The 13446-nt window shown below is 47.6% G+C and overlaps 8 non-coding genes across 8 annotated transcripts; 3 read left to right on the top strand and 5 right to left on the bottom strand.

The window, feature by feature from the left end:
* Positions 1–280: 280 nt before the first annotated feature.
* Positions 281–362, bottom strand: TRNAS-GCU (transfer RNA serine (anticodon GCU)). The gene has a single exon. It is a non-coding gene; the product is annotated as a tRNA-Ser (tRNA).
* A 292-nt stretch (positions 363–654) lies between these two features.
* On the top strand, positions 655–749 carry TRNAI-UAU (transfer RNA isoleucine (anticodon UAU)). The gene is made up of 2 exons: positions 655–692; positions 714–749. It is a non-coding gene; the product is annotated as a tRNA-Ile (tRNA).
* Positions 750–3945: 3196 nt separating this feature from the next.
* On the bottom strand, positions 3946–4017 carry TRNAT-UGU (transfer RNA threonine (anticodon UGU)). The gene has a single exon. It is a non-coding gene; the product is annotated as a tRNA-Thr (tRNA).
* A 1116-nt stretch (positions 4018–5133) lies between these two features.
* On the bottom strand, positions 5134–5215 carry TRNAS-GCU (transfer RNA serine (anticodon GCU)). The gene has a single exon. It is a non-coding gene; the product is annotated as a tRNA-Ser (tRNA).
* A 292-nt stretch (positions 5216–5507) lies between these two features.
* Positions 5508–5602, top strand: TRNAI-UAU (transfer RNA isoleucine (anticodon UAU)). Its single transcript has 2 exons — positions 5508–5545; positions 5567–5602. It is a non-coding gene; the product is annotated as a tRNA-Ile (tRNA).
* A 3195-nt stretch (positions 5603–8797) lies between these two features.
* TRNAT-UGU (transfer RNA threonine (anticodon UGU)) lies at positions 8798–8869 on the bottom strand. The gene has a single exon. It is a non-coding gene; the product is annotated as a tRNA-Thr (tRNA).
* Positions 8870–9993: 1124 nt separating this feature from the next.
* Positions 9994–10075, bottom strand: TRNAS-GCU (transfer RNA serine (anticodon GCU)). Its single transcript has one exon. It is a non-coding gene; the product is annotated as a tRNA-Ser (tRNA).
* A 292-nt stretch (positions 10076–10367) lies between these two features.
* On the top strand, positions 10368–10462 carry TRNAI-UAU (transfer RNA isoleucine (anticodon UAU)). Its single transcript has 2 exons — positions 10368–10405; positions 10427–10462. It is a non-coding gene; the product is annotated as a tRNA-Ile (tRNA).
* The last annotated feature ends 2984 nt before the right edge of the window (positions 10463–13446 follow it).

Genomic DNA, 13446 nt, shown 5'->3' with positions numbered 1-13446 from the left:
GCGTAGCTTCTCGCCCACTCCGCGTAGCTCCGCGGAGCCCCACTACGCCCACTACGACCAGGGTTAGTTAGAAGGCCAGGAGTGAGGGAAAGGCAATCCTCTGGACACTTCATGAAAGATCTAATTTCAATTAAGCACAAAACACTTCCCTTAATTTGACATAATTGCCAAAATGGAATAGTCAGTTGGGCCCTTCTAGTGGATTATGGCTGTGTCTTGAAAGAGAGTGTAATTGTACTACGAGACATGCCCACCTTCAAAAGAGTGTCTGATGGCGTTCCGACAAAGGTGGGATTCGAACCCACGCGTGCAGAGCACAATGGATTAGCAGTCCATCGCCTTAACCACTCGGCCACCTCGTCTGCCTTAGGTGACTATGTTTCATTTTTTAGGAAATTCTTACGATGTGCTAATTACAAATAATCATAAGTTTCTCCTAGACTGTGTCAGAACTGGCAAATATATGTGGTGTTCAATAGACAGAGCACATGATATAGCAGAATTATCAAATCTGTTCCGTTAGGACTGTAGTTTTTAATAGTCATGATAACATGCTAGCATGTGAGTCGATCTTGCACAGTGAATAAGGGAGCAGTGCCAGTATCTACTTGGTCAGCTCTAGATGGCTCAACTGGGGAAGTATGAGAACAGTGAGCTCCAGTGGCGCAATCGGTTAGCGCGCGGTACTTATACAGCAGTACTTGCATTGAGGCATGCCGAGGTTGTGAGTTCGAGCCTCACCTGGAGCAGCTTACTGGTTTTTCATAAACCATTTCACTAAAAGTAAAGATTAAACTCAGGGGAAAGACGGCCCTTGCTAGAGAGTTTTTACTTCTTTTCAGGATCTGCGTGTCCGACTCTTCCAGGTGCAAATATCACAATCCTATTCGATGCTCCTTATAAACATTCCATGATGTGCCGTCTTGCATAGCATGCAAACACCACATCAGTGCATTTAAAAATACATTTGTAGAATAATAAATATGTTGAAAACATTGTTGTCACGGGATAACCATATACTGAGGAGCTGCAAACAGTGCTGTATCAGCTACTTACAATAAAATTTAACTGAAATACATATCAAAAGAAGAGCGTCATCATATTAATGTTTCTAGTCAACATAAGAGTTGCACCATAGCAGCTTATGGTGCTTTCTGCTCAGATTGTGCCTCCAATCCCACATTGATTTTTTTTATTCTTTGCAGTTTAAAAAAACAATTTATGCTCAAAGTTAACTTTTTAAAACCATTCAACCTAATATATTTATTTCTCTAACTTGTGAATGTGGTCCATGTTCTCTTTTCCTCATCCCCATCACGATACTCCTTTTCCCGAAATCAGGTTCACTTCTTTATCCAGCCCACCCATCCAAGGTCACCAAATCTATGAAGCGATTCTGCTTTTTCTCACATTCTCTCTATGTACAAGATACCTTGTATCATTTGAATGGACAGCAGGAGAGTCGGATATTTATGGTTAGTGGGGGTGGGGTTTTGAAGATTAACCTCATTTGACTAAGAGCCGGGGCATCTGGGAGGAAAAGTATTTTAAGGGGGATGAAGTTCACATCTCCTTGGTGAAATTTCTAGATCCTTATTTCATCCTTTCTCAGACCCCCCAGGATATAGCGGCATGGATTAGCAAATTTAGCGGCACAAAAATGGAAATTTAGCGGCACAAATATGGAAATTTAGCGGCAATTTTGCGGCATTTCATTTGGCCTTGGACCTTCATAAAGCGGCCTCCAGTGACCTCATCCGTCACCCGCCCTTCCTAACGCTCTTTCTGCCTCCCAATTCTCCCTCTCTTAGTTGTGTTTTGCCGCTTTTAGCTCCTCTATCTTCCTTCCTAATTCACTCTTTCCACTGTCCCATTCAGCTTTCTGTTTCTCATGCCCCCTCCTTTCTGTGCCTCATTCACTCATCCTCTCTCTCACGCATACACACACATCTTTCTCTCCTTATCGATATCTCTCTCATCAGCCCAGTCTCTTCTCCCCCCGTCCCTCTCTCTTTCCATCTTCGTATCTCTCTAGCAACCTGCCTCTCTAGTTCTCTCTTGTCCCCCTCTCTCCCTTCCTAACCCGCTCTTCTCTCTCTAACTCTCATACTTTCGTTCTACCAGACACTGTCTTTCTTCCCCTTCCTCTCTCGCCCTATTTCTCGCGCATTCACCCTCCCTCTTTCTCTCCTGCTCACTCCTCTCTACTTTTCTCCACCTTTCACTTTCATTCGCCCAGTTTCTCTCACCCCCTACTACCCTTTACTTCTATCCCACCTGTGACTTCTTTGCTCACTCCCCCTCTCTTTCACCCCTTCTTTCTCGTCTCACCTGCCCCATACCCTCAGTTTTGATTCTTGCTCCCCCTCTTTACCTTTGCGCTCCACTGCTACTGGATAGGGCAAAAGTAGGCACAGGCTGCAATAGGCTGTCTTCCATTGCTACTCACATCGGTGATTACTCAGGCTTTTAAGTGAAAGTGACACACTTTTCGATGCTAGATAATGTGCAATTTGAAAGTAGCACTTATTCTGATGTGCTGCTCTGTAGTTGCTGACATTGCAACGTGATTTGTTGATAGTATCAAGACTGTCTTGAGGATATCTTCAAGGGGCCGGTAGAAATTGTAGCATGGCTTTATCGTTTAGGACACTTGAACATTTGACTCTAATTATCGTTTATCCATAATGAGCGTATTTCCTTTTGCAGCTCATTACCTGCCTTTGCATTTCAGACCTAGGTTTACTGCCAATTTTATCTGTGAAGCAAGAGGAGTTCAGTGCTGTGGGTTCTCTGCCGTATGGGGGGCGGTGGAGGTGCGAGCCCCTGCTTCCTGCTGGGAATCCAATCCCATCACAATCCTCGTGTTTGTTTCATTTCCCTCCCGAGACCCCCCGGCTCCAGAGCTCATTACCGAGAGGAATCTCGGGATTACACTGAGGCTTGTCTTCAGGGTGGGGGGTCGGGTGTCCACTTCGAGCCCCCCGGCCCACCCTGCAGCGGTGTTCACGCTCACCCCACATCACAGGCAGCGCAGTCCGTACACAGGGCAGACACACACACACTGCAAGGCACGCCGCTCCTCTCCAGCAGACACCCGCACCTTGTCTCTACTCCTCCCCCCCGCCCTCTGGAAGATAAATGCCCCCCAGCCTCTGGCCACCTGCAGCCCCCGGCCCGCCCTGCAGCGGTGTCCATACGCACCCAACATCACAGAGCGCAGTCTGTACACAGGGCACACACACACACACTGCAAAGCACGCCGCCCCCCTCCAGCAGACACCTCTTGCTCTCTGCCCCGCCCCCTCCGGAAGATAGATGCCCCCAGCCTCTGGCCACCTGCAGGCCCCGGTTCGGTCTGTGCGCTTCTATCGATTGTGAGCTGAGTGAGCTGCTAATGCCCCATTAAGCAAGCCCGGAATGTTATTCTTTCGTGCTTCTGTGTCCTTCCCGCCCGCCCCAATAAACAAAGTAAGTCAGACCCCCCCAGGATATAGCGGCTTTGGTAAAAATGCCGCGATTTCTACGAAAAGTGCCGATTTCGCGGGCACTTTTGTAAAAATCGCGGCATTTTTACTAAAGTGCCAATTTCGCGGCAAATCGCGAAATCGCGATATCCTGGAGGGTCTGCTTTCTGTGGATGCAGACTCAGTCTGAACAGAGGTCATAGTCCTCGCTCTGACTTTCAAAGGAACTTCAAATATGCATGGCTTATTTGGCTTTGCCCGGCAGGGCTTGCCCGGCGGGGTGAGAATGGCGTTTGTCAGGCGTTCGTCAGGCGATCGGAAGGGGTGAGGCGATAGTTTATGGTTCAATGGTTTTCATGAAGTCTTCTTGATACGATGAAAGCAGGAAAGGGAAGCTTGTCAATAAGCAAACTTAAGACAAGGTGTGACTCCTAGAAAGAATGACTTGGAAACAACATACAGAAACTCACATATAAAAAGGCCCTGATGAGGCTTGAACTCATGACCCCTGGTTTACAAGACCAGTGCTCTGCCACTGAGCTACAAGGCCAGCCTGCCTGCAGTATGTAAATCGCTTCATGTATTCTTACTGCGGTATGAAGATATCTATGATTTTGAGACTCTGTATGGAAATGCAGTTGCATTTGAATGTCTACATGCGTGCACAAATTGAAGAGCATGCTTAAGACACTTTTCTTGGAAGTAGGAAAAACTCCATTTTGATTTGAGAACATAAGAGTATTCACATTTATGACCATACTGATAGCTCTAGTTAGTATGTCCACAATCAGTGACAGATAGAGAACTCACTTATTAGAAGTGATCTGTCTCTGTGGGGCAGACATATGTCAACAGTCATACACTTGAGATGGCTGAAACTTTAGGAGTAAGAGCTGCTTTCTTATCAGTCTATCTATCCAAACTGGTTAGAAGTAACCCTGGGCGTCCGAATCGGCTACGCCCACGGAGTAGGCGTAGTGTTGCCTTCTACGCATTTTGCGTAGACAGCGTAGCCGGCAACACTACGCCCACTCCGTGTGCGTAGCCGATTCGGCCGCCACCCACCTCCCTCCCGCCCTCCCCTACATACATTATTTAAGCAACTAACCTTAATAAAACAATTTTTAAAGCACTTACCATGTCCGGGGCTCTTCCGGGGCTCCCTCTTGGAATAGCGTCCCTTCCTGGATACCAATGCGCATGCGCGGCCTCCCGCGCATGGGCATTGGTATCCAGGACGACGCTATTCCAAGAGGGAGCCCCGGACGAGCCCCGGACACGGTAAGTGCTTTAAAATTGTTTTATTAAGGGTAGTTGCTTAAATAATGTATGTAGGGGAGAGCGGGAGGGAGGTGCGTAGTGGGGCTACGCGGAGTGCGGGAGTGGGCGTAGCTTCTCGCCCACTCCGCGTAGCTCCGCGGAGCCCCACTACGCCCACTACGACCAGGGTTAGTTAGAAGGCCAGGAGTGAGGGAAAGGCAATCCTCTGGACACTTCATGAAAGATCTAATTTCAATTAAGCACAAAACACTTCCCTTAATTTGACATAATTGCCAAAATGGAATAGTCAGTTGGGCCCTTCTAGTGGATTATGGCTGTGTCTTGAAAGAGAGTGTAATTGTACTACGAGACATGCCCACCTTCAAAAGAGTGTCTGATGGCGTTCCGACAAAGGTGGGATTCGAACCCACGCGTGCAGAGCACAATAGATTAGCAGTCCATCGCCTTAACCACTCGGCCACCTCGTCTGCCTTAGGTGACTATGTTTCATTTTTTAGGAAATTCTTACGATGTGCTAATTACAAATAATCATAAGTTTCTCCTAGACTGTGTCAGAACTGGCAAATATATGTGGTGTTCAATAGACAGAGCACATGATATAGCAGAATTATCAAATCTGTTCCATTAGGACTGTAGTTTTTAATAGTCATGATAACATGCTAGCATGTGAGTCGATCTTGCACAGTGAATAAGGGAGCAGTGCCAGTATCTACTTGGTCAGCTCTAGATGGCTCAACTGGGGAGGTATGAGAACAGTGAGCTCCAGTGGCGCAATCGGTTAGCGCGCGGTACTTATACAGCAGTACTTGCATTGAGGCATGCCGAGGTTGTGAGTTCGAGCCTCACCTGGAGCAGCTTACTGGTTTTTCATAAACCATTTCACTAAAAGTAAAGATTAAACTCAGGGGAAAGACGGCCCTTGCTAGAGAGTTTTTACTTCTTTTCAGGATCTGCGTGTCCGACTCTTCCAGGTGCAAATATCACAATCCTATTCGATGCTCCTTATAAACATTCCATGATGTGCCGTCTTGCATAGCATGCAAACACCACATCAGTGCATTTAAAAATACATTTGTAGAATAATAAATATGATGAAAACATTGTTGTCACGGGATAACCATATACTGAGGAGCTGCAAACAGTGCTGTATCAGCTACTTACAATAAAATTTAACTGAAAGACATATCAAAAGAAGAGCGTCATCATATTAATGTTTCTAGTCAACATAAGAGTTGCACCATAGCAGCTTATGGTGCTTTCTGCTCAGATTGTGCCTCCAATCCCACATTGATTTTTTTTATTCTTTGCAGTTTAAAAAAACAATTCATGCTCAAAGTTAACTTTTTAAAACCATTCAACCTAATATATTTATTTCTCTAACTTGTGAATGTGGTCCATGTTCTCTTTTCCTCATCCCCATCACGATACTCCTTTTCCCGAAATCAGGTTCACTTCTTTATCCAGCCCACCCATCCAAGGTCACCAAATCTATGAAGCGATTTGCTTTTTCTCACATTCTCTCTATGTACAAGATACCTTGTATCATTTGAATGGACAGCAGGAGAGTCGGATATTTATGGTTAGTGGGGGTGGGGTTTTGAAGATTAACCTCATTTGACTAAGAGCCGGGCATCTGGGAGGAAAAGTATTTTAAGGGGGATGAAGTTCACATCTCCTTGGTGAAATTTCTAGATCCTTATTTCATCCTTTCTCAGACCCCCCAGGATATAGCGGCATGGATTAGCAAATTTAGCGGCACAAAAATGGAAATTTAGCGGCACAAATATGGAAATTTAGCGGCAATTTTGCGGCATTTCATTTGGCCCTGGACCTTCATAAAGCGGCCTCCAGTGACCTCATCCGTCACCCGCCCTTCCTAACGCTCTTTCTGCCTCCCAATTCTCCCTCTCTTAGTTGTGTTTTGCCGCTTTTAGCTCCTCTATCTTCCTTCCTAATTCACTCTTTCCACTGTCCCATTCAGCTTTCTGTTTCTCATGCCCCCTCCTTTCTGTGCCTCATTCACTCATCCTCTCTCTCACGCATACACACACATCTTTCTCTCCTTATCGATATCTCTCTCATCAGCCCAGTCTCTTCTCCCCCCGTCCCTCTCTCTTTCCATCTTCGTATCTCTCTAGCAACCTGCCTCTCTAGTTCTCTCTTGTCGCCCTCTCTCCCTTCCTAGCCCGCTCTTCTCTCTCTAACTCTCATACTTTCGTTCTACCAGACACTGTCTTTCTTCCCCTTCCTCTCTCGCCCTATTTCTCGCGCATTCACCCTCCCTCTTTCTCTCCTGCTCACTCCTCTCTACTTTTCTCCACCTTTCACTTTCATTCGCCCAGTTTCTCTCACCCCCTACTACCCTTTACTTCTATCCCACCTGTGACTTCTTTGCTCACTCCCCCTCTCTTTCACCCCTTCTTTCTCGTCTCACCTGCCCCATACCCTCAGTTTTCATTCTTGCTCCCCCTCTTTACCTTTGCGCTCCACTGCTACTGGATAGGGCAAAAGTAGGCACAGGCTGCAATAGGCTGTCTTCCATTGCTACTCACATCGGTGATTACTCAGGCTTTTAAGTGAAAGTGACACACTTTTCGATGCTAGATAATGTGCAATTTGAAAGTAGCACTTATTCCGATGTGCTGCTCTGTAGTTGCTGACGTTGCAACGTGATTTGTTGATAGTATCAAGACTGTCTTGAGGATATCTTCAAGGGGCCGGTAGAAATTGTAGCATGGCTTTATCGTTTAGGACACTTGAACATTTGACTCTAATTATCGTTTATCCATAATGAGCGTATTTCCTTTTGAAGCTCATTACCTGCCTTTGCATTTCAGACCTAGGTTTACTGCCAATTTTATCTGTGAAGCAAGAGGAGTTCAGTGCTGTGGGTTCTCTGCCGTATGGGGGGCGGTGGAGGTGCGAGCCCCTGCTTCCTGCTGGGAATCCAATCCCATCACAATCCTCGTGTTTGTTTCATTTCCCTCCCGAGACCCCCCGGCTCCAGAGCTCATTACCGAGAGGAATCTCGGGATTACACTGAGGCTTGTCTTCAGGGTGGGGGGTCGGGTGTCCACTTCGAGCCCCCCGGCCCGCCCTGCAGCGGTGTTCACGCTCACCCCACATCACAGGCAGCGCAGTCTGTACACAGGGCAGACACACACACACTGCAAGGCACGCCGCTCCTCTCCAGCAGACACCCCCACCTTGTCTCTACTCCTCCCCCCCCGCCCTCTGGAAGATAAATGCCCCCCAGCCTCTGGCCACCTGCAGCCCCCGGCCCGCCCTGCAGCGGTGTCCATACGCACCCCACATCACAGAGCGCAGTCTGTACACAGGGCGCACACACACACACTGCAAAGCACGCCGCCCCCCTCCAGCAGACACCTCTTGCTCTCTGCCCCGCCCCCTCCGGAAGATAGATGCCCCCAGCCTCTGGCCACCTGGAGGCCCCGGGTCGGTCTGTGCGCTTCTATCGATTGTGAGCTGAGTGAGCTGCTAATGCCCCATTAAGCAAGCCCGGAATGTTATTCTTTCGTGCTTCTGTGTCCTTCCCGCCCGCCCCAATAAACAAAGTAAGTCAGACCCCCCCAGGATATAGCGGCTTTGGTAAAAATGCCGCGATTTCTACGAAAAGTGCCGATTTCGCGGGCACTTTTGTAAAAATCGCGGCATTTTTACTAAAGTGCCAATTTCGCGGCAAATCGCGAAATCGCGATATCCTGGAGGGTCTGCTTTCTGTGGATGCAGACTCAGTCTGAACAGAGGTCATAGTCCTCGCTCTGACTTTCAAAGGAACTTCAAATATGCATGGCTTATTTGGCTTTGCCCGGCAGGGCTTGCCCGGCGGGGTGAGAATGGCGTTTGTCAGGCGTTCGTCAGACGATCGGAAGGGGTGAGGCGATAGTTTATGGTTCAATGGTTTTCATGAAGTCTTCTTGATACGATGAAAGCAGGAAAGGGAAGCTTGTCAATAAGCAAACTTAAGACAAGGTGTGACTCCTAGAAAGAATGACTTGGAAACAACATACAGAAACTCACATATAAAAAGGCCCTGATGAGGCTTGAACTCATGACCCCTGGTTTACAAGACCAGTGCTCTGCCACTGAGCTACAAGGCCAGCCTGCCTGCAGTATGTAAATCGCTTCATGTATTCTTACTGCGGTATGAAGATATCTATGATTTTGAGACTCTGTATGGAAATGCAGTTGCATTTGAATGTCTACATGCGTGCACAAATTGAAGAGCATGCTTAAGACACTTTTCTTGCAAGTAGGAAAAACTCCATTTTGATTTGAGAACATAAGAGTATTCACATTTATGACCATACTGATAGCTCTAGTTAGTATGTCCACAATCAGTGACAGATAGAGAACTCACTTATTAGAAGTGATCTGTCTCTGTGGGGCAGACATATGTCAACAGTCATACACTTGAGATGGCTGAAACTTTAGGAGTAAGAGCTGCTTTCTTATCAGTCTATCTATCCAAACTGGTTAGAAGTAACCCTGGGCGTCCGAATCGGCTACGCCCACGGAGTAGGCGTAGTGTTGCCTTCTACGCATTTTGCGTAGACAGCGTAGCCGGCAACACTACGCCCACTCCGTGTGCGTAGCCGATTCGGCCGCCACCCACCTCCCTCCCGCCCTCCCCTACATACATTATTTAAGCAACTAACCTTAATAAAACAATTTTTAAAGCACTTACCATGTCCGGGGCTCTTCCGGGGCTCCCTCTTGGAATAGCGTCCCTTCCTGGATACCAATGCGCATGCGCGGCCTCCCGCGCATGGGCATTGGTATCCAGGACGACGCTATTCCAAGAGGGAGCCCCGGACGAGCCCCGGACACGGTAAGTGCTTTAAAATTGTTTTATTAAGGGTAGTTGCTTAAATAATGTATGTAGGGGAGAGCGGGAGGGAGGTGCGTAGTGGGGCTACGCGGAGTGCGGGAGTGCGGGAGTGGGCGTAGCTTCTCGCCCACTCCGCGTAGCTCCGCGGAGCCCCACTACGCCCACTACGACCAGGGTTAGTTAGAAGGCCAGGAGTGAGGGAAAGGCAATCCTCTGGACACTTCATGAAAGATCTAATTTCAATTAAGCACAAAACACTTCCCTTAATTTGACATAATTGCCAAAATGGAATAGTCATTTGGGCCCTTCTAGTGGATTATGGCTGTGTCTTGAAAGAGAGTGTAATTGTACTACGAGACATGCCCACCTTCAAAAGAGTGTCTGATGGCGTTCCGACAAAGGTGGGATTCGAACCCACGCGTGCAGAGCACAATGGATTAGCAGTCCATCGCCTTAACCACTCGGCCACCTCGTCTGCCTTAGGTGACTATGTTTCATTTTTTAGGAAATTCTTACGATGTGCTAATTACAAATAATCATAAGTTTCTCCTAGACTGTGTCAGAACTGGCAAATATATGTGGTGTTCAATAGACAGAGCACATGATATAGCAGAATTATCAAATCTGTTCCATTAGGACTGTAGTTTTTAATAGTCATGATAACATGCTAGCATGTGAGTCGATCTTGCACAGTGAATAAGGGAGCAGTGCCAGTATCTACTTGGTCAGCTCTAGATGGCTCAACTGGGGAGGTATGAGAACAGTGAGCTCCAGTGGCGCAATCGGTTAGCGCGCGGTACTTATACAGCAGTACTTGCATTGAGGCATGCCGAGGTTGTGAGTTCGAGCCTCACCTGGAGCAGCTTACTGGTTTTTCATAAACCATTTCACTAAAAGTAAAGATTAAACTCAGGGGAAAGACGGCCCTTGCTAGAGAGTTTTTACTTCTTTTCAGGATCTGCGTGTCCGACTCTTCCAGGTGCAAATATCACAATCCTATTCGATGCTCCTTATAAACATTCCATGATGTGCCGTCTTGCATAGCATGCAAACACCACATCAGTGCATTTAAAAATACATTTGTAGAATAATAAATATGATGAAAACATTGTTGTCACGGGATAACCATATACTGAGGAGCTGCAAACAGTGCTGTATCAGCTACTTACAATAAAATTTAACTGAAAGACATATCAAAAGAAGAGCGTCATCATATTAATGTTTCTAGTCAACATAAGAGTTGCACCATAGCAGCTTATGGTGCTTTCTGCTCAGATTGTGCCTCCAATCCCACATTGATTTTTTTTATTCTTTGCAGTTTAAAAAAACAATTCATGCTCAAAGTTAACTTTTTAAAACCATTCAACCTAATATATTTATTTCTCTAACTTGTGAATGTGGTCCATGTTCTCTTTTCCTCATCCCCATCACGATACTCCTTTTCCCGAAATCAGGTTCACTTCTTTATCCAGCCCACCCATCCAAGGTCACCAAATCTATGAAGCGATTTGCTTTTTCTCACATTCTCTCTATGTACAAGATACCTTGTATCATTTGAATGGACAGCAGGAGAGTCGGATATTTATGGTTAGTGGGGGTGGGGTTTTGAAGATTAACCTCATTTGACTAAGAGCCAGGGCATCTGGGAGGAAAAGTATTTTAAGGGGGATGAAGTTCACATCTCCTTGGTGAAATTTCTAGATCCTTATTTCATCCTTTCTCAGACCCCCCAGGATATAGCGGCATGGATTAGCAAATTTAGCGGCACAAAAATGGAAATTTAGCGGCACAAATATGGAAATTTAGCGGCAATTTTGCGGCATTTCATTTGGCCCTGGACCTTCATAAAGCGGCCTCCAGTGACCTCATCCGTCACCCGCCCTTCCTAACGCTCTTTCTGCCTCCCAATTCTCCCTCTCTTAGTTGTGTTTTGCCGCTTTTAGCTCCTCTATCTTCCTTCCTAATTCACTCTTTCCACTGTCCCATTCAGCTTTCTGTTTCTCATGCCCCCTCCTTTCTGTGCCTCATTCACTCATCCTCTCTCTCACGCATACACACACATCTTTCTCTCCTTATCGATATCTCTCTCATCAGCCCAGTCTCTTCTCCCCCCGTCCCTCTCTCTTTCCATCTTCGTATCTCTCTAGCAACCTGCCTCTCTAGTTCTCTCTTGTCGCCCTCTCTCCCTTCCTAGCCCGCTCTTCTCTCTCTAACTCTCATACTTTCGTTCTACCAGACACTGTCTTTCTTCCCCTTCCTCTCTCGCCCTATTTCTCGCGCATTCACCCTCCCTCTTTCTCTCCTGCTCACTCCTCTCTACTTTTCTCCACCTTTCACTTTCATTCGCCCAGTTTCTCTCACCCCCTACTACCCTTTACTTCTATCCCACCTGTGACTTCTTTGCTCACTCCCCCTCTCTTTCACCCCTTCTTTCTCGTCTCACCTGCCCCATACCCTCAGTTTTCATTCTTGCTCCCCCTCTTTACCTTTGCGCTCCACTGCTACTGGATAGGGCAAAAGTAGGCACAGGCTGCAATAGGCTGTCTTCCATTGCTACTCACATCGGTGATTACTCAGGCTTTTAAGTGAAAGTGACACACTTTTCGATGCTAGATAATGTGCAATTTGAAAGTAGCACTTATTCCGATGTGCTGCTCTGTAGTTGCTGACGTTGCAACGTGATTTGTTGATAGTATCAAGACTGTCTTGAGGATATCTTCAAGGGGCCGGTAGAAATTGTAGCATGGCTTTATCGTTTAGGACACTTGAACATTTGACTCTAATTATCGTTTATCCATAATGAGCGTATTTCCTTTTGAAGCTCATTACCTGCCTTTGCATTTCAGACCTAGGTTTACTGCCAATTTTATCTGTGAAGCAAGAGGAGTTCAGTGCTGTGGGTTCTCTGCCGTATGGGGGGCGGTGGAGGTGCGAGCCCCTGCTTCCTGCTGGGAATCCAATCCCATCACAATCCTCGTGTTTGTTTCATTTCCCTCCTGAGACCCCCCGGCTCCAGAGCTCATTACCGAGAGGAATCTCGGGATTACACTGAGGCTTGTCTTCAGGGTGGGGGGTCGGGTGTCCACTTCGAGCCCCCCGGCCCGCCCTGCAGCGGTGTTCACGCTCACCCCTCATCACAGGCAGCGCAGTCTGTACACAGGGCAGACACACACACACTGCAAGGCACGCCGCTCCTCTCCAGCAGACACCCCCACCTTGTCTCTACTCCTCCCCCCCCGCCCTCTGGAAGATAAATGCCCCCCAGCCTCTGGCCACCTGCAGCCCCCGGCCCGCCCTGCAGCGGTGTCCATACGCACCCCACATCACAGAGCGCAGTCTGTACACAGGGCACACACACACACACTGCAAAGCACGCCGCCCCCCTCCAGCAGACACCTCTTGCTCTCTGCCCCGCCCCCTCCGGAAGATAGATGCCCCCAGCCTCTGGCCACCTGCAGGCCCCGGGTCGGTCTGTGCGCTTCTATCGATTGTGAGCTGAGTGAGCTGCTAATGCCCCATTAAGCAAGCCCGGAATGTTATTCTTTCGTGCTTCTGTGTCCTTCCCGCCCGCCCCAATAAACAAAGTAAGTCAGACCCCCCCAGGATATAGCGGCTTTGGTAAAAATGCCGCGATTTCTACGAAAAGTGCCGATTTCGCGGGCACTTTTGTAAAAATCGCGGCATTTTTACTAAAGTGCCAATTTCGCGGCAAATCGCGAAATCGCGATATCCTGGAGGGTCTGCTTTCTGTGGATGCAGACTCAGTCTGAACAGAGGTCATAGTCCTCGCTCTGACTTTCAAAGGAACTTCAAATATGCATGGCTTATTTGGCTTTGCCCGGCAGG

The sequence above is a fragment of the Lissotriton helveticus genome, chromosome 5_1 (genome assembly GCF_964261635.1).
Source record: "Lissotriton helveticus chromosome 5_1, aLisHel1.1, whole genome shotgun sequence".
NCBI lineage: Eukaryota > Metazoa > Chordata > Amphibia > Caudata > Salamandridae > Lissotriton > Lissotriton helveticus.
This window is presented reverse-complemented; position numbering and strand designations above follow the sequence as displayed.